Genomic DNA, 21,078 nt, shown 5'->3' on the forward strand with positions numbered 1-21,078 from the left:
TCTATAACTTTACTATGATCTTTACTTATTATCACTGTACAATTGCACCTACCAGACCGTAATGATGTGCTAGGGGCGGGCTCCCCCTGACAATAGAACCAAACACTGCTCTTTCCAGCACTGTCCCCACAAGAGTTGTTTGGCCCCATTGCTGCAAGCACTGTGTCAGCCCATTTTATGGAGGGCTGCCCTCTTGGTTGAGACTGTAATCTCCCAAGCATTAAACCCTTTTCCAGGACTGGTCTCCCTGTACACTCTGCCCAAAGTATCTGAAAAAAGTTTCACCATAGTCACTTCTCAGGAGCCTGCTGCTGGTTTTTCCTCCAAGGAAGATTTGTTTGTTCCTCTGGGACCTTGTGGTCCTTTCTTTATTTTTAAAACATTTTATTGGGGGCTCATACAACTCATCACAATCCATCCATCCATTCATTGTGTCAAACACAATTGTACATTTGTTGCCCTCATCATTCTCAGAACATTTGCTTTCTGCTTGAGCCCTTGGTATCAGCTCATTTTCCCCTCCCTCCCTGCTCCCCCTTCCCTCATGAACCCTTGATAATCCCTAAATTATTATAACTTTGTCATATCTTACACTGTCTGATATCTCCCTTTACCCATTTTTCTGTTGTCCATCCCCAAGGGAGGGGATTATATGTAGGTCCTTGTAATCAGTTCTTCCGCCTTTCAATATTCTTCATACACATCAATAGTGAAATGCACCAATTTGCCTGTGGTTAACATTACTCAGTGTCCAGTTTTCACATGAATATGAGGAGATTAAAAACATCAGGGCTTGAATCAGGCCATTTTAGTGCTCAAAGTGACATCTGTGTGTTTAACACTTGCAAGCAGTTGTGTGAAGCATATTAGCCCAATGTCACATGTCATTCCATTTCTTGACTGCTGCCTCCACCAGCTTTGATTGTGGAGCCAAGTAAAATGAAACGCTTCACAATTTCAATTTTTTTCTTCCTTTATTATGATCTTGTCTACTGGTCCAAATGTGAAGATCTGGGTCTTTACATTGAGTTGCAAATCCATATCAAAGAAGACAGTCCTTGATTTTTATAAGCAAGTTCTTCAAGGAATGTTTGCTTTCAATGAGCAAAGTTGTGCTATCTGCATACTGCAGATGGTTAATAAGCATTTCTCCATTCCCAAAGCTATATCCTTCTTCCTATGACCCCGCTCCTAGGATTATCTACTAAGCAAACAGTTGAATAAGTATTGTGAAAAGATATAATGATGGACTACATGTTTTATGATTCTACACTATTCAGTATCCCATTGGCCAATTGGAATGATTGCCTCTTGGTTAGTGTACAGCTTCCTCATGAGCAGAATTGAGCATTCTAGATTTTCCATTCTTCTCAATGTTATCCATAGTTCGCTGTGAGACATAAGAGCCAAATGCCTTTGCATAGTAAATGAAGCAAAAGTAAGTATCTTTCTGTCCTCTGCATTTCATCAAGAGTTTTTGACATCAGCAATGATGCTTCTCATTACATATCCTACACATCCACCAACAGTCAGCAGCTTAGGAACTTAGTGAAGGGGGTCAGATGGGATATTGAACTCCAGCAATGCAAATTGACAGAATCCAAAAGCCTCAAACTCAAGACACGTGCACACCAGCAATGTGGTGAAGCAGGTCTTGAAGGAACCTCAAGCTCTAGTGACATGATCCATAGGTTGTCTCTCCCAAAGGTAGTGTAGCTCACAAGTTGAGGCACTAAAGAGCAAGAGAGAGAGGGAGGCAGGCCTTGCTGAGCCATTTATCTCTTTGCCCTCTTGTCAAACTGTAACCTTAGTAAGCCCATATGTTCCTCTTGGCCAGGTTGGCACAGTAAATCTACCAATCACATGTAATTCTGGGAACAGAAGTGGATTCTTGGAACTGCCAGCTCTCACATATGCTAGTCACTTACTATTTGACAGAAGGCTAATCAATAATATTGTCATTAATTTTGTGATCAAATGTTGTCCTTTCACATTATTTGGATGTTGCAGAGCCCCCCTTGAATTTGTCAATTTGAAAAAATGTATTTATCTCTGCGTGTCTTCGTCTTGTATTGATCTCTTCTCTGTTTCAAGACTTATTGAAAATGTTTTCTAAAACTCTATGGTATTTGACTTTGTTTTAGTTAGATTGAAGAATATGCCAGTGGTTTGAAGTCCTGATCTTTTGGGCATGGTATGACTATGTCATGCCTACAGACTTTTGAGTTTTGTCTTCAAAGGAAAATTAATCCCAATGACTAGTGTTTATTGTAAAGGGCTATTTTGAATTTAAAATTGGAGTTTACCCCAAATTTTAAATAAATCACTAAATCCTCACATAACCCCCCAAAGGAATACTCTGGCATGTGTGTCATCATCTGTTCTTTTCAGATAACATGGACTCTGTCTTAAACATGCTTATCAATGCTAGTTCATGGCTTTTTCTTCTTCTTTTTCTCCCACTTTCTTTTTCTAATTTTTCAAAACAGTTTTATTGCATATAAATCCACAAATATTCAATAGTTCAATTCTTTTAAGAAGAGTTGTGCAAACCACAATTCATTTTAGAACATTTTCTTCATTCTTATGTTCATCATTATTAGTTCCTCATTTTCCCACAACCTCCCCTCAAGGAGTCATTGATCCAGTTACTTCCTCTATAGATTGAGCTATACTGGATAACATATGCAGAAAAATTATTACCAACAATAATAAAATAAAACAGAAAATGCTCAAAGAGAAAGCAGAAAAATATTGAAAACTAGAACAAAATTTAAAATGGGTCAAGTGGAAAATCAAAATCCATTGCTTTGATATAAGATCAACACAGTACAATGTTCTCAAACGAAAGTAGCAATTCATTATAAAGGAAAAAGAAACTTAAGAAATAGACTGCTACTTTCAACAAATAAAATTACATATGAAATAGATGTTTGACGAGGGAAAATAAACGTTACACAGAACAATGAAGAATCCCAACATTGTGCTCTGTTGTTTATGTTGCCAAGTCAATTCTGACAGAACAGAGTAGAACTGTGCCATAAGATTTCCTAGTCTGTAACCTCTCTCAGTGCAGCTCGCCAGCTCAGCTCCCTGATACGGGCAGGTGGGGTTCACCTGCGGACCTTTCAGTTGGAAGCTGAGTGGTTAGCCACTGCACTGCGGACCTCCTTAAAATATAGAGTGTGTCGCTGGAATTTTTATCATTGGAATGTATTGCTTAATTTTTCTTCAGGGTAATCTTTTTAATGTCTTTAATGTTCCTAATAACTTTAATCATTGTTGCTTATATTGTTTTTCTAATTACAGAATGTTAATATTTACATGAATGATTCACTAGGGAAATACACTTGCTTTCATAGAGGAAAAAATCATAATAGAACACTACTTGATTTTATAATATTTGGAATATTGTTTTTTTTGTCAGGAGATATTGGTGCCTGGAGAAGGACTTCATTCTTGAAAGTAGAAGGGTTTCTAAAGATTAAAAGACTCTCTTTCGGGGAGGAGATGAGCCAGACAGGGTGCGATGAAGCAACGATGAACAATACAACTTTCCTAAATTTTTCCTCCCCTCCTCCCCCGCCACTATCATGATCCGAATTCTACCTTGCAACTCTTGCTAGACCAGAGGATGTACACTGGTGCAGATAGGAACCAGAAACAAAGGGAATCCAGGGCGGACGATCCCTTCAGGACCAGTGGTGTGAGTGGCAATACTGGGAGGGTGAAGGGAGGGTGGGTTGGAAAGGGGGAACCAATTACAAGGATCTACATGTGACCTCCTCCCTGGGGGACGGACAACAGAAAAGTGGGTGAAGGGAGATGTCAGACAGGGAAAGATATGACAAAATAATAATTTATAAATTATCAAGGGTTCATGAGGGAGGGGAGAAGGGAGAGGGAGGGGAAAATGAGGAGCTGATGCCAGGGGCTTAGGTGGAAAGCAAATGCTGTGAAAATGATGAGGGCAATGAATGTACACATGTGCTTTACACAATTGATGTATGTATGGATTGTGATAGGAGTTGTATGAGCCCCTAATAAAATGATTTAAAAAGAAGATTAAAAGACCCTCAAGGAAGTGTGTTGGCCCCGTGGCTGTAACAATGAGCTCAAGCCTGTGAACAATTGTGGGGAGGGCGCAGGACTGGGCAGCGTTTCTTTCTGTTGTGCACTGGGTCCCTTTGGGTCGGAACCAACTCGATGACCCCTAACTACAATAAATATGACATGACAACATGCCCCCAACCTCTCAAATTAGTATAATGTAAAAAACAAAAAACCTTGAATTAAATTTGGGAGGGGGCGGGGAGAAAATCTCTTTAGTAAAATTACTTTGACCTTCTTATCCTTGTTCTCTAACTGTTCCCTATGGGAAAACGACTCCCACTCACCCTCAGTCTCCTTTGCAAACACTTCCTCCTTTACTAGAAGGAGTCCTGATGGCACATTCCGATGCTTCGTTCCTGATCAGCACCTCCCAGTCACTGGGTAAGTATGAGGCCTCTGCGAAGCAATGAGCAGTTCCATTCTGTCCTAATCTCCTAATGCCGTCCTATTAGTTCTAACTAACTAGCCAGTTGGTTTGTTTTTTTGTTCTCGTTTATTAAACATTTAAATGTGAGGGAGCTAGGACTTCTTTTAGGCCTTTTTTCCTTTGCCCATAACTCCACACTTTTCACCTGAATGGTACTATATTCTCCAGTGTCTTCACTTCCCCTCTGTAAGATGGAGCCTCTGACCTAGTACTCTCTGTCCTGTATCACTCATTCTACCTCCAAAATCTCACTCTCTTTGATTCCATTCCAGTCCACAGTGACTGGGGGCACAGTGGGTTATGTGTTGGGTGTTATCCAGAAAGCCAGCAGTTGAAAACCACCAGACAGTCAGAGAAAGACGAAACTTTCTGCAGCCGTGGAAATCCAGGGGTGGTTCTACTTTGACCTGCAGGTTTGTTATGAGTTGGATCCCAGCTCCAGACTCACTGTTTTTCTTTCCCATTGAACAGCTTGACCCAGGGGTACCCTTGTTACTTCCTTTATAGTACACCCATAATTTAACACCTGTCCTTCCACGCCAGTGGGCTTACAAATTTGTCCCTTTTGAAAGAGAGTAGCTTCAATTCCACCCAGTTTCTTAATTCAGAAAGCAGGCCCAGAGTCAATCAAATCTAATATCAATATTAAACCAAATAGATTTAAAATAACTGTACTCCCAAAATCAGCATTCTCTAACTTCATGAGATAACTGCAAGTCTGATTAAGTCAATGTTCCCCTAAAAACCCAACTTCTAAAGGCAATAATAAATGCTATCCATTTGCTTTCAGAATAATACTATAAATCCTGAATATAATGTACCCAAATAAAATTTTTGTGCATCCAAATCTCTAGAGTCATCTCAGTACACACTGTCCTTAGCTATTAGCATGTCAGCATATCAGCCTTTTCCATCTCCTGAAGTGCATTCTCTGCCCTATGTGCTATTTCCTTCACTGAGAGTTCGCTTTCGTCTTCCCTTCACTTAATTGGTGCCTCATCTCACAACTTTTTCCAGCTTCAAGTCTCAAAAATGAGTTAACTAATTATTTGCGATGCTGTTACATATTAGATTTCCATAGCCTCTTCTTTTTTCAAAATATGCACTTGCTAAAAGACTGCATTTATCTATCTGCCTTGCCAACTCTCCCCATCCAATCTTACACAGAGAATATTGCCAAGAGACATCTCTTGAAGAGTGAAGAAGTCAATGAGATCCACTATTCTATTCCATGTATCACTCTTTATAGGAGAATTTAGTTTATTAAAGAAAATTACTTTCCAGATTGGGCTTTCTTCTGAACCTATATACACAAGAAATTTTGTTATTCACCTGATATATTTATGTCCCAATTCCACACCAAAAATAATTAACAGTGAGTTTATCCCCAGAAAAGTCTGCAGCTCTCCCTGCATCATAATAAAATTTTTACACTATGTCTGCTAGGAATGTTGGTGGAGTAGGACATATTTAATGAATTGACAAATAATTTACCTAGTGGTGGAAAGATCCTTCAACATTCTTCCTTAATATTCATTCTCCAGTGATCTAGTCCTATATATTTACATTCAAAGTCGACGTTAATCATTCCCTTTTCTTCAATCAGCTCAGGCTTCAATAAGAAAGACAAACTATGCAAAAATAAGTGAAATATAAAACAAAACCAAAAATTAGTGTTGAAATAGCTGTACAGCACCAACAGTCAAAGATCTTTCGAAGGACAATAACAATGTTAAAATCTTAGCCTGGCAATCTACACAGTGAAATAAGTATTTTTGTGGATTCCTTAAAAATCAAATAAGGACATAGGTATGGCTGGACGACTCAGAGAATTCTTTATAGATGTAATAGTCTTTGACACAAATATGGAAACTGAGAATAAGTGGCGGTGAGGACATTAGTCTGTGTGTGTGTGCGTGTTCTATTGGACATTAGTCTTAATATATCAGTTGCCATCCGTCATCAGGCCATGATGCCCCAGGTGGGTTGGAGAAGAACCGTGCTCCCAGGGATTTTTCAATGGCTGAGCTTTTGGAAACAGACGCTGAGTCCTTTCTTCCCAAACACCCCTGGGTGGACTCGAATCTCCAAATTTGTGCAGCAGGCAAATGTGTTGGTACAGCCCAAAGATCATACGGTTTAATGGAAACTCAAAGCAAACAAACAGAATAATCTCACTGCTATCAAGTCAGTACTAACTCATAATAACCTTAAAGGACGGGGTAGAACTGCCCTATGGGTTTATGCTACTGTAATTCGTTACTGGAGCAAAAGCCTCATCTTTCTCCTGCCGAGTGGCTGGTGCCTTTGAACTGCTGACCTGGCAGTTAGCAGCCCAAAGAATGAGAGCATAGTCATTGAGGCCTAAGAGAGGTATGTACGCTCGGAACAGTGAGTGGTTTTGGGTGTGCTGAGCCTGGATGCTGTAATGGAATCACACAGGAAGTGGTTACTTAAGTCATGTTGTGAACCTGCCTTTCCAGGCTAAGGAATTTACCCTTTATCAAATTGGGAGTTACCCAGCATTCAAACTGGGAAGAGGAAAACTCAGATTTCTCTTTTTGAAAAACGTACAGTTCTAAGAATGGCCTGAGAGTATAAATGACTTCAGTTAGTGAAGGAAAAAGACTTGATCATGTTTTCTAATCCTAGTCATCAAAAGGAAATATCCGCATGAGAGTCATCGTGATCTAACAGAGATGTCTGGCTGATCTGCGGAGAGAGACCTACTGAGTAGCCTTCAGGGTAGAGGTAAGAGGTTTAGGGAGGAGCTGTTCCATTAGAACCAGACCCTTATAGCAAAGAACTCCCTGGGGCGGTTACTTGAAAGGATATTTTAAAGGAAAAGTAGTAGTGCATATTGTTGTTGTTGTTGTTGTTGTTTTCTTAAGGAAATAGTGGTATGAAGCACTTTTGGAAGTCTCTTGAGGGTCAGGGGCAAAGTGTCTGTGCCCGTAGTTTGGTTTGGGTATGCATGCAACAACTAGTAAGTTAGAACCAGTGTGACTGGGAGAAAGCAAAAAGAATTTCTTATGAATTCTCTCTTCATTCCATTGCCTACAATAGATTCTCATTTCACTTTGTGTACTAGTTAATCACATTCCCCTCCCCCAGTACTCCCCTAACCCCCCATTCTGCCGCCGCACCAACACACCTCAAATGGCTGCCTTCTTTTTCTTTTTTTTTTTTTTTGCTTGCATTAATTTTCTCTCAGAATCTCTTCAGGGATCAAAGTGAAGTATTGTTTGGAAGGAAGGAATATAATATTTGCAGAACATAGCAAATAACATTATTGAGGAGACACATTGTACTATTTATTAAATCAGCAAATGTTTGTTCAGTAAATCTTTTGAAACATTTTGTTTAACTATTAGAATCATCAAACTTTTGTTCACGGACACTTTATTGCTTGTGTAGCTCAAGGAAACAAAAAAGACCTGTAATAGATTTCCTCCCCTTGGAAAGGGTAAGCTTTTTCCATAGGTTTTCGGAGTAAGTAAATTAATTACTTAGAATCAATCCTTCTCCCACAGCCCCTTCAAGCCAATCTATTCACCACTGTTTGCTCCTAGGAAGGAAGTGGTTCTTTTTAGGGCTAAGAGCCAAGGATTTTGCATTCCATTCCATTCATTGCTTCTGTTACGAATTTAATGAGTAATATTAAGTAGCAATTCTGCAAGTTTTACCTTTGCCCTACTGAATACGGCAGTGCCCTAGACATCCTTTAATGTGGGGAGAGCCTGAGGCACGGGACAGCAGTAGGCGGGGAAAGACACTAGCTAGCAAGGCTCAGGAATGTCCCTGAAATTGGCTCATTTCTGAGTAGCTGAGCTGAGACATGACTCAGTCAGAGTTTCTGCAACTGACTGTCTGGGGCAGTTAGAACAGTGCTGGCAAGAGTCACAGATCGGCTAGTTTCCTGCACATAGAAGAGAAACAGCCCTTTCTTCAGATCTGGAATTTTTAAACAGCGCGACTGATTATATGAATGCTCTTGTATTACGTTTTCTTTTTGTTGTTGTCAGCACTGAAAGGTTAAGGATAGAAGTCTGCTCTCTGATTACACAACTTTTTCAAGCATTACCCATGGCTTTGTAGCACACTGAGCGCAATGATCTCATCAATGGAAATTAGAACTCTTCTGAGGAATGCATTCTTTAGGAAAAAGAATACTGTGATTTTTGTCCTTGAAAAGTAAGGAAGGTGCTATTGGCAGCAGATAACTAAAGAATCCCTGAACTTGTTTCATAGGTCGCAAACACTAGATTGCAGATAGAGGAAGAGAGGGAAAAAGAGATGCTAGCAAGGAAAGGTAAACAAGAAACAGAGCAGGGGTGAAAGATGTTTCTGAAGAGGCATGTTTAAGAAGGAGCACATATGTATCATATATGTGATGTGTTGGTGATCTCTAATACTTATTTTGTACTGGATCTCCACAGCAGGGCATTTTCACTAGGGAGAGTATTCACAGGCTTGTTGGTTTTTCTCTCTCCGGCCTAAATCTCAGCCTCGGTCCTTGGCTCCACGCGAGAAAGATTTCACGCCGAAGCCGGGCTCGTGATCCAAGTGAATTTAATGAAAGTTCAAAGAAGCATCAGGTTTTACGCGGCACCCATAGGATTCCTTTGACCATGCGGCCTGGCAGAGACTGCTCCGGGACACGCAAGGATCTCTCTCCTCCAACAGAGACCACCAGACCGCCCAAGCAAGACAAGACCAAGAGACCAAGCACCCAAGAGCCCAAGAGACACTCTCCCTTCAGGTCCCTGCCTTTTAAGGGTTCCCGGGGGAGGTGTGGTGAACGTCCCCAGGTTGATCCCATTGGCTGAATTGCAATCACCTGGCCCAGGTGGGCTGCTCCAGGTGTAATGCCCATCCAAGCCCACCGGTGGGAAAATACAGCTTTTGTCCTTTGCTGGCTCTCCTGGGCATGCGTAAATGGACTTCCCAATTCCCTAGGCTAAGCTACCTAACAGGCTTTGATATGAAGAAGTAAATAGCTTTCCAAATTAAAAAAATTTTTCTCAGTCCACTATGCATCATTGTTTTTCGGTGCCTATTTTGTTCAACAGAAACAGGTATTAAAGGTAAATGCAGTCATTCTGTTTATAGTTGTATGATTCTCTGTTTGTGGGCATCTGTGTGTCACCGCCCATGTGATAGTCTTGCTATAGCTTGTAAGACTGAGCAATTGTCCTTGCTACGCCCCTCCTAAGAGGCCTGGTGTCACGGTAGTTATGACTTGGGAGAAAGACAAGACTTCTACTCTTGTAAAGGGTACAGTCTAGGATATTTACAGGGACAGTTTGACCCTGTTCCACAGGGTTGCTCTGAGTCATTATTGATTTGATGGCGATTTGTTTGTTCATTTTGATGCCCCTTCTGTCTGCGCTGAGCGTGCACCTTATTACAACAACTTCATATTTAAGAAATTAAAGATAACTTGTTTCTGGCTGGAATAAAATTTAAGACTCCATGAAGTTTGGGTTAATCCTAAATGAGATCGTGCCACTTTTCTCCAATTAAAAATTCCAGTTCCTCTAAGAAATCACTTGATCCAAAGATTTCTCACCAGTATGTCAATTCTCTCCAGGGACTACCCCAAAATTGCTAGTCCCTGCCATTATTTCCAATTTCCATTCAGCTTAAACATTCCTTTAACAAATTTTTTTTAGCTCCAGAATACAATGAATCCCTTTTTAAAAAAATTAATTTTTGTGTTAGAGAGGTAGGGTACAAGGGGCTTGACGACTATTACCATTTAAAAATGAGAAAAATTACCAAAATACAATGAATATCACCTTTCTTGCCTCCAAGTGGAACAAATCTATAAGCATAATGATTATTCCCGAATTCCCTGGAGTCAGGCTGAAGTTGCACTGGGCACCATGGAACCCCTTTCTTCTATTTCCTCTCCTGCTTCCTTCGCTCCCTGGCTTGTGCCCTGAGGGCACTTCCTTAATAAATCCTTTACACACCGGTCTTTGGCTCAGGACCTACCCCAGTGGAACGTAACCAAGACAAAGGGACTTGACATAAAAGAGGAATAACAGGAGAATATGCATCCTCAAGTGTGCGGTAGGAGACAGATGACTGGAAGGCAGTATTAAGCACAGTGAGGTAATGTGGGGTGGGGGGAGAAAGGCAGCAGGTTAAAGAAGGGAACAAGTATGAAGGTGTCTTCTGATCACAAATCTCGCAACCTAATGACTGAACTTGCAAGGCTCTGGAGCCCTGATGATTGAGAATGTATTTTTAACTTCGTCACTTCATAACTGTGAAACCTTGGGCAAGATTTTGTATTTTTTAGACTCCTTCCCTGAGGAATACTTCTAAATACGGCAAGAATCTTTAGACCTGAGTTATTTATTGTAGAATGATTTAGGCATGTGGTTTTTAGCTAGTAGTGATCTTGTCCCCAACAGACATATGATAATGCCTCCTGATAGTTTCTGTGGCCATGACTGAAGAGGAAGGGATGTTACTAAGATCTAATGGACAGAATACAGGGATGCTTCTACACATCCTACAATTAATCTGACCTATATTATAAGAAGCCCTGCTGGTGCAGTGCCTGCGTGCTTAGAGGCTAATAGAACCCATCAACTACTCCTCAGAAGAAAAGACTGGGCTACTTGGTCCTATAAGGAGTACATTCTAGAAAACCCATTGCAGGCGGTCTATTATATCTCACGGGGTCTGTATGAGTTGAAATAGACTCTACAGCACACATCAGCACAGCAAGGTAAAATTATACATATACTATGCATGCATGCAGATAGAAACGATAGTTTTCTCATATTCATAAATATGAGAAATGTGGAGTACTGGAGGAGTAAGAAAGAGAGAGTGTATGATTATTAAGATCCTTCTTACCCAGGATGCCAGGACACTATGAGTTTCCTGCTCAGCAATACAGGACAAATGGCTTTTGACACATTGGCCCATGCCTGTCAGTTCCATGAGCCCGTGAAGAAGGAATATGCGATCCACTGAGATATTGGGTTTGGTGGTGAGGAAATGATATTCTTCTCATATCTGACCTCCTCCATCTACTCCAGGGACAAGGTCAACCCCAACTCCAGATTTCCAACTCCACATTGAATTTTGTGAGGCAGAGGTCAGACATGCTTCCATCCACCAACCTTCTGAACCAACTGTGCCGCCCCTGGGTCTCTACTTCTCTGATGGCCTCAATAATCCAGTCCACCGACCACATAATTCACAGACAGTGCTCACAATTATGGGAGTTTCTTCGGGAAGTTGAGGAGCCCCATGGCGTAGTTGTTACACGTGCAACTGCTAACCATTCAGTCAGCAGCTAGAAACCAGAAGCCACTCTGCAGGAGAAAGATGAGGCTTTCTACTCCCTTAAAGAGTTACAACCTCAGAAACCCACAGGGGCAGTTCTACCCTGGCCTTTGGGATCCCAAAGAGTTGGCATAGACTCGATGGGAATGAGTTTGAGTGTTTATTTATTAGGAATTAAGTCACAACAACTCAAGGTCAGAAAACATTACAAATGCAGTCCATTTGTCCACATCAACACCTTTCCTCGGTCCTGCCTTTTCTCTGCCAGGCTAGTAGGCACCTCTCTCTGATCCTTCGCCTATCTTTCAGGCATCCATTGCCTCGGCAATACTCAAGCACATCTGCCAAAATACCTCTATTCTCGATGAATGGCCAAAGGGCACAGCACTTTGTAGGTCAGCTTCCTTCCCTAAACTCTCAGCCCTGCCTCCCGACTCTACCTCCTGGCACTGCTCCGTGCCCCTCCTCTCGAAGGGCCCTTGGACGTGCTTCCTGCTCAGCTCTTTCTTCTTGGTGCTGGCTGGGTTCTTTCTTCCGGTTTCTAACTCGGTTCACTGTCTACTCAGTGGAATGACAGGACTGACCAATCACCTCCTTTAGAATCTTCTACATCTTATTTGCACGATCCTTCCCTGGTACAAAGACGTGAGCAGAAGAGCCGTTTCAAGTCATTCCACCTGACAATCACAGGTGGACAGAACCTGAGCCTGAATATGGGGTAAGGTATAAGAAAGAAATGTCTTATCAAGCAAGAAATTCATTTAAAAAGAACCACCCACAGAGCCACACAGTCAGCAAATTGCCAGACTGGTTCAAGTCTGTAGCTCAAGTGCTCCGCTGGAAACTCTCCTGGAGGCAGGCAACCGCAGGGCTTGGGAAGCTGGAAGAAGGCGGTGCAGCAGGAGGCAGGGCGAACGCAGGCAGCTGGGAGTAAAGTGGATCCAAGGTAGACCATTTGACAGCCCATGGAAAGCTTTCAGAGTTGGCAGGCCACATGGTGGACCACTGGTCCAAGTCCCAGAAAACCTGACACTGGATCCAGCTAAGCAAGAGGAAGAAAAAAGCAAGTAGTTACTGCTAGCCTATTTATAGATATGAAAGAGCCTACTCCCCCAAGGGGATGTCATCAGGCTGTGACCTACATTTTAACAAGCAGGACTTATTGCACAGTGAGGATCCCGACCCAGGCAAGCTGACACCAGTCCTATCAGAGAGAACAACACATATTTGTTCTAGCTAAGATTCTTCTGCACATCAGCTTTGTTACTCAAAAAATTCCCTGGTGACTCTGAGCTTCACGTGTTATAGATGTAATGAATGGTCTAGGTAAGAGGATTCAAAGATCACTTTTAATCATAAGCACACACACACAAATTCAGTGTCATTTAGTCGATACTGAGTCATCGAAACGCTATTGCACAGGGTAGAACTGCCGCTGTGAGATTCTGAGATTGTATAGCTGTTTACAGGAGTAGAAAGCCCTGTGTTTCTCCTGAATGATGGCTGGGCTGGTGGTTTTGAACCGCTAACCTTGCAGTTAGCAGCCCGATATATAACCAATACACAATCATATCCTACATATGACAGATCATCCTGAATAAATTGATTTTAATCCATTTTAGTTCAGTTCTATTTAATCTTGTTTTCAGAAGGCAATACCAACTTCTTTTCTGAAGAAAAACTAAAGAACTCTTCTTGATTAGAAAAGTCTCCATAATTTTTATAAAGGCATATTAACTATTTCGATCAAAATAAAATTACAGGTTCTAGTTTAATGGATTTTCCTTTAACTTCACTTTTGCTCTAAATGCAGACATAAAAATGACCAGCTTTTTACAATAGGTAGCTCAAGGACACTAGGCAGTCATGTCAGAAACTCTATAAATACCTCTGTAAGACAAGACAGTCTAGACATACCGCCGTGACCATACATTAGACAAAGAACATACCTGACCCTAGAAGTGACGTCCTGTGTAGCGGAAATGAACTGATCTAAATTTGGCGTTGAAATCGTCTTTTTAGGTAATAATTTAAAACAACTCTAGTATTTACCACTAATTTATCACGAGTGAAAGTAATTTGCAAATACAGTTTAATCACATAGCAGGAAAATTGAAAGGCAGGTGAGGATTGTATCAGCATTTTTTTTCACACAACTTAAAGGACATAGGCCTAATGGTTTACAAAGGCATACACATAAGATAAGGTCAGGGTCAGGATCCACTTAAAATCCATTAAAACGTCATTGAAGTCACCACTCCACTTCACATAAAAAGGTAATTACACTGTCTGATGATAAAGAAAAATACCTTTACAAGAGGATGTAGTGACCTGAATAGTATTCAAGAGTGCACGAATGGTTTTGCATAAAAGTATTTAATACATATATTCTTATGTACTAATATTTTTTGATTGAAGGGGAAGTCATTTTGCATAGTGACTCTCATCGGTAGATCTAATTAGTAGGATTTGGGGATACATTCTAACATTTTCATATCTTTGTTGGCCAGACCCTTGTTATAAATATTCCACATTATTGTTTGTTGTCATTGAATTGGTTCTATAGAATGCTATAAAAGGCAACACATAGACATACACCACACATCCAAGGATGCTGATTATACTGCTCAAATGTTATTTAGGATTAGGAAAATGATTCCTAAAAAGGGTTTCATGTATGAAATTTTAAGATATTTAGCTTTAAAAGGGACTGATTTTTAATAGATAAGGAAATAAGGCCAGTAGTTAAATGAGAGCTGTGTAGTAATAATTTTTTATGCCACACATAATACAAGGGGGGACACCCCCAAAACGGAATTTTGTTTTTCAAAGCTATGTATTTAAATTTTTTACAAAATAAACTTATCACCTTCAAAGTGTTTTCCATTACACTTAATACATTTAGCAAATCTGTAATTCCATTCTTGGAAATATTTTTCAAAATCATCTGTTTGGATGGCTGACAGCACCTGCCTCAGTTTTTTCTTCACTCTTCTATGTCATCAAATTGCTGTCCTTTCATGTCCCTCTACATTTGAGGAAACCAAAAGATGCCACACAGAGCAAAGTCAGGTGGGTAAGGTGTGTGGGGCAAGAGATGGCCGAGTGAGCAGGTGCATCGTGGTGGTGGCAAAACCAGGCTTCTGCCTGCCACAGATATTTTCAGCACCTCTACAACAGTCTGACCTGGTGGAATGAACTCCAAATGCACTATCCTATCCTCCTCACATCAAAGAACCAAACGAGCAACTGAACCAAGTACCAAGACAGTCCAGATAACTTTGCCGTTTCTCCATCATCAGCCTTGGTGCACAGTGCAGGAGTTTTGCTTCTGAGCAGGAAGCAAACATTCACAGCGGCGCGCTCTTCTCTTAAATCAGCCACCACAAAAAATGAGAGCAGAGGGAAACGGCTTTCATGAAAAATTCACTGTGACAAGAGAGAACCTTCCCATGCGATGCCACTGCGGGGGGTGGGTAGTGGGTGGAGGGAGCAGCATACTATGAAAGCTCTGCCCAGCAGAGCTTTGTTCTTTTGTGAGGGGTACCCACTTGTATCCTTCATATCTTGAATTGTCTACTTTCTCATCCATCGTGAACTCCTAGAACATCCAGAGTGTAATATGTAGAGCATGCAGGGAGTTAATCAATTGTATGAGTATTCTGTCTTCCTTTGTGAGCAAATCTTTCCATTGCAAACGGAGAAAAAGTAAAGCTAGGGTGTGGGGCTGGGGGGTGTTGTACTACCTCTATTCATGGTAGTCGATTGCATATTTCTTCTTATCTTCCTTTTCTTTATATGAATGTAATATTGCATGCATTTGTCAGGCGAGGGCCACAAATTGAACAGGTATGGAATCTATTAGAAAGTAATAAAATTAAACAAACAAAAACTTACCTGCCATCTTTTCGATATGCTGACTTGTAGAGACTCTACAGGACAGGGTCTAACTGCCCCTGTGAGTTTCTGAAACTATAACTCTTAATGGAAGTAGAAGGCCTATCTTCTACCTGCCAAGCGACGTGAAACCAATACACCAGCAGGGCGCCTTGGAGGGAATAAAGCCAAAGTAATAAGAAGTGGGAAATAAAATATTTCCCTCCACCTCTACTGTCTTCTGGCATCAGGAAGAGAACTCTTGATTCCTTAAAGGCAACGTCTCACCAGACAAAGAGGATTTAGCTCAGAGAGAGCTAGAGACAGAGAAGGAAAAACAAACAAACAAACAAAAACAGGAGATGGTAGGTTCTGGAGGTAGCTGAGAGTTTTATGCAAGTAAGTAAAAAAAAAACTCTACAAAATCACACAAACCTTCAATAGACAATAATAATAAAACATGAAGCTTTGTTTCCTAACATATATGCCTTCTAAATATATGCAATTTTGAAGGTACACTTTTTATGTAACGCTTCTCTGATACTTTCTGCTTGCCGCCACTTTGAAAGAGCAGGTTGGACATCTTTGGAGGAACATAAATCATGTTCCTTCTCAAGGCTCTGTGAGTTTTGGAGACTGAGGAGCAAGTTCAGAGCTGTAGAGAGGATGAGGTAGGGGCTCCCAATGAAATGCTCATAGAACAGACCTTGCTAAACAGGAAGAATGAGAAAGAGTATTGTCTTTATGAACAATAATTCCTCAGCACAAAGTTCCTAATGTTTTCTCACCAGAGTTTTCAGTTCTTTCAAAACACCTTCTTAATAAACTCCCTATCATCCTGTGTCCCTTAAGTAAATCTACTAAAATGATCCCTTTGAAATTCCAAAACCAGAATTATCATAACCTTCTCAGATGAACTTTCTACCTTGAGTGGGACTGGCCCAGCAGATCCCATAAGAAGCTACTGTTCATGATTGGGCCATTTTATGAAAGTCCCTCTAATGAGACTAAGAGAGGAGGATGGCTTCCATAACTTGACTACAGTCATCCACAGGTCACAGACTGGCGTAAACATATATATATATTTTTGGAATAAACTGTGTGTGTATGAGCTTGAATTCTGGTAGCAGTACTTCTGACTTGACCTTGTATTTCTTTTTCTTTTAGTCATTGTATTGGGGGCTCATACAACTCATCACAATCCACACATACATCGATTGTGTCCAGCACATTTGTACATTTGTTGCCCTCATCATTCTCAAAACATTTGCTTTCTACTTGAGCCTTGGTATCGGCTTCTCATTTTTTCCTCTCCCTTCCCGCTCCCTCCACCCTCATGAACCCTTGGTAATTCATGGAACAGAGGGCAGAAAAGTGGATGAAGGGAGATGTCGGACAGTGTAAGAAATAGCAAAATAACAACAATGTATTAATTGACCTTGTATTTCTAATAACATCTGGAGAAACAGTTGGTGAATTGCTATTAGATTAGAGGAAGACTTTCATTTGGTTAAACTATTGGATGTAGTGGTAGGTTCATCTGATACAAATTATTAATGTGACATAATTAATAATAACTAGATAACTAAGGAAAGCAGATTTATGCTTAAATATATGCCTTATCTAAGACTCAGAATAAAACCATACCCAAGGTGAATGTGGGGAGGGGCATGGAGTAGAGACCCAATGCCCATCTGTAGACAATTGGACGTCCCTTCACAGAGGGGTCACAGAGAAGAGATGAGCCAGTCAGGGTGCAGTATAGCACTGATGAAACACACAACTCTTTTTTTTTTAATTTTTAAAATTAAAAAAAATTTTCTTTTTAAATACACAACTTTCCCCTAACTCTTTGGTGCTTCCTTCCCCCCACTCTCATGACCTCAATTTTACCGTGGATATCGGATTAGACCAGAACATGCACACTGCTCCAGCTAAGAGCCCGAAACACAGGAAATCCAGGATAGATAACCCCCTCAGGGCCAACAGTGAGAGTAGAGATACGAAGAGGATTAGGGAAGGATCTGGGAGAAAGGGGAATTGATCACAAGGATCAACTAGAACCCCCCCCCCAAGGGGATGAATAATGGAAAAGTGGGTGAGGGGTGATGGAGAACGATGTAAGATTTGGAAAAAATAATCTATAACTTATCAAGGGTTCTCGAGGGAAGGCGAGCAGGGGAAGGAGGGGGAAGAAATGGGGAGCAGATATCAGGACTCAAGTGGGAAGAGAATCCTTTGAAAATGATGATGGCGGCATATGTGCACATGTGATTGACACACTGGAGGAACATGTGGATAGTGATGAGATGTAAGAGCCCCCAATAAAAGTATTTAAAATATATTTAAAATATAACAATAATAAAAAAAGAAAATTAAAAACAGAAAAGTTACTGAATGTGAAGCTGTGTTTAAGCAGGAAAAAATGCAATGCTAATGGTAAAATAAAGTGGTGAGCTATATATATCTATATGTCTATATCTCTATCTCTATATATCCTTGTTTGATTATGTATCTTGATTTAAAACTAGTGAAATAAAGCACAAGAGAGATTTTTTCCCCTTTTCATTTTTTTACAGGGGAGAGTGTGAATGCAGTCCCCCATTACCACAAAATATGCGGTCGAGCTTCCCACATTTGGGGAAGTCACAGGGGTCAGCACATCCGGAGTGCGATGGAGAAGCCTCGCCCTGGGAAACCCACCTTCGTGATCATGGTATCTCCCCTGCCAGGTAAGTATGAGATTTATTTTTCCAAGTCTAAATATAGCAGGGTTTACTGAGCTTTAAAATCCAAGGGCATTTGTTTGTCCTTCAAAGTACATCACATTCTTAGAAGAGAACATTATGTACATTGAAAAGTTCAACAGGGCATTGTTGAATTGAGCATTGTTTGTAACTTGCCAAAGGTTAGATTATCCCTTCAAAGTAATTTCCTATGCTTTAATTCCCAGACAGGACCAGCATGTATTGATGTCATTCTAATAAAAGGAGATGATTGTAAACCTAGAAGCCATAATGAAAACACTATAAGAATTACATGTGTGTAATTGAAAAAAAAGTGTCGTATGACCAATCATAATCATGGGAAAGATATGAAACAATTATGATGAGCTACATTAAATCCTAGACAAACCCACTGCTGTCAAGTTGATTTTGACTCATGGTAACTCTACAGGACAGAGTAGGGCAACCCCACAGAGTTCGCTAGGCTGTCATGTTTACAGAATCTGACTGTCACCTTTCTCTCCCAGAGTTTTTGATGAGTTGATATTTAGGTTGTCAGTCAAGCAGTTTAGCCACATTGCCACCAAGGCTTCTGTACATTCAATTATATACTCAACTCACTCACTGCCATCGAGTGGATTCCTGCTCGTAACAGGCCTGCAGGGGGGAGTAGAATTGAGGCTGTAAATCTGTTCTAGAGAAGAACATCTCATCTTTCTCCCTCCATCGCTGGTGGTTTCAAACTGCTGACCCTGTGAGAAGGCCCGGAAGCTTAACCCATTGGGCCACCAGTGCTCTAAGAACAAAAATTCCAGAGAGAAACAATATCATGATTCACGAGTATACACATATTCAGGAGAACAAACCGGAAGTCAGCTACCAACTAATGGATTGTTTCCCGACATTAAAGGTTGTTGCACTGTAGAAATATGTCTTCTGTGGTCCATGTCTACACACACAGACAATAGCAATGAACAATTGCACAAATTTAATTTATACTGTCAAATTTGAGGTCATACCTTCAGTGCATACATACACTGCACTAATGTAAATGTAGTTTTATTATAGTAATGTAATTTTTAAAAGATAAATATAAGAAAAATGTAACTATATTATTTTTTAACTTTGTAGACAAAGGCTAAGTACATTTTCAGGAATCTTAACAGTGTGATTTTTCAAATATATACATATATGATAAATATATGGGTTATTAAAATAATCTTGAAATGCTATTGATAACATACTAGATATTCTATATTTTAATATGACGTACTTATATGACGTAAATATGTATAATTTGAAAAGATAAAGAAGGAAATTGAGTTGGAAACATCACAATTAGTAGACTAAAACATGGTCATATAACTAGTAAATAATTTATTTCTTAAAAGAATATGTCCTTCCTGCTTCAAGCCAAGAACTTGACAAAAAATGCTAATGTGAAACAAAGTTAGTGAATAATGAGAATAAACAAAATTATACTAAATTTCTGGAAATAGAGGACATTTCTTGTTCTATGCCAAGAATTGCTACTGGTTTCTTGTTAATCATATTGTTATTTTTAATGTAATAAGGTTTTCGGATAACTTTGTTTTAAACTGTAAACAGATAACGCAAACCATATTTTCTGAATTTTAATTTTTAAACTCAAATTAAAAAGGATTTAAAATTAATTCATACCACCTGTTCCTATAGCAGTTTATTGTCGAGCATGTCAGCTCCCATACATTTCACTGACTCAAAATAAAACTCAAATACGGCCTGAAGGGAAAAATACAAATATAATCCCATCTGAGGGTGAAGTCATGAACCATAGATATTAGTTACCTGAGAAGTTTAGTTGACGTATATTGAAATGCAACACTGTCAGTGACAAGATCACATTGTATTGAGATTTTGTTAAGTTCCATCAAATGTCCTTGAAAAAGGAATTAGGTTAATTAATTGAACAACTAAATATCCAGCAGTCACTGTGGTCCAGAGCTGGTTTCACTGAAGGAAAAATAAGTGTCTTGGATTCTTGTGTCCTGCTCTGGACCAGTTCAAAATCAACATGGGCATGGGGTAGATTCATATAATTGTTACATTAAATGATTCAGCAAAGGGACAAACACATTGCCAAGGTTAAAACAGAAGTGAGAGAAGAAGTAAGCACTTCGTTATGCAATAATTTAAAAAGTAGTGGTTGTAATTTTCACTTCACAAATACTAAAACTAGGAATTGAACTTCACTCAAAATACCATAAGTGACTTTGATAAAAATGGACACAATTTGTCCTCTAAAGCGCACATCCAAGGTTTGGTTAAATTCCTTGTAGTTATAAAAACAGTCTTTCAGGGGAGAATTCCTTCAAGGTGAGTCTTGAAGAATAAGAAAGAAATCTCCAGGTAAGTGATATGAGGTTTAGGAACAGAGGGAACCAATTCCGTAAAGCCATGGAAATGTGAGTCATGCACCTGGTGGTCAAAGAATGGTCAGGTAGGACGTTTGATACAGCAGGGTTTCCATTGTAGGGAAGGGATGTGTGGTAGATGAGGTGGACAGAACCCTGCCGAGGAGTGACAGGGAATGTAAGGGCCACAGAAGAAGCTGGAAACATTATCTTTTGGTGAGGGTACCAAAGG

At 40.1% G+C, this 21,078-nt stretch overlaps 1 protein-coding gene and 1 non-coding gene across 2 annotated transcripts in view; one reads left to right on the forward strand and one right to left on the reverse strand.

Annotated features, from left to right (window-relative positions):
* Positions 1–7,069: 7,069 nt before the first annotated feature.
* The window catches only part of SEMA3C (semaphorin 3C), a 200,543-nt gene continuing 186,534 nt past the window's right edge, over positions 7,070–21,078 (forward strand). The window contains exons 1-2 of the mRNA XM_075558481.1: positions 7,070–7,291; positions 18,307–18,459. The gene's annotated coding sequence lies outside the window, so the exon portion shown is untranslated. The remainder of the gene's footprint in view (positions 7,292–18,306; positions 18,460–21,078) is intronic.
* LOC142457681 (U1 spliceosomal RNA) lies at positions 18,304–18,467 on the reverse strand. The gene has a single exon (XR_012786378.1). It is a non-coding gene; the product is annotated as a U1 spliceosomal RNA (small nuclear RNA).

This window comes from Tenrec ecaudatus, chromosome 9 (assembly GCF_050624435.1).
Source record: "Tenrec ecaudatus isolate mTenEca1 chromosome 9, mTenEca1.hap1, whole genome shotgun sequence".
Classification (NCBI taxonomy): domain Eukaryota; kingdom Metazoa; phylum Chordata; class Mammalia; order Afrosoricida; family Tenrecidae; genus Tenrec; species Tenrec ecaudatus.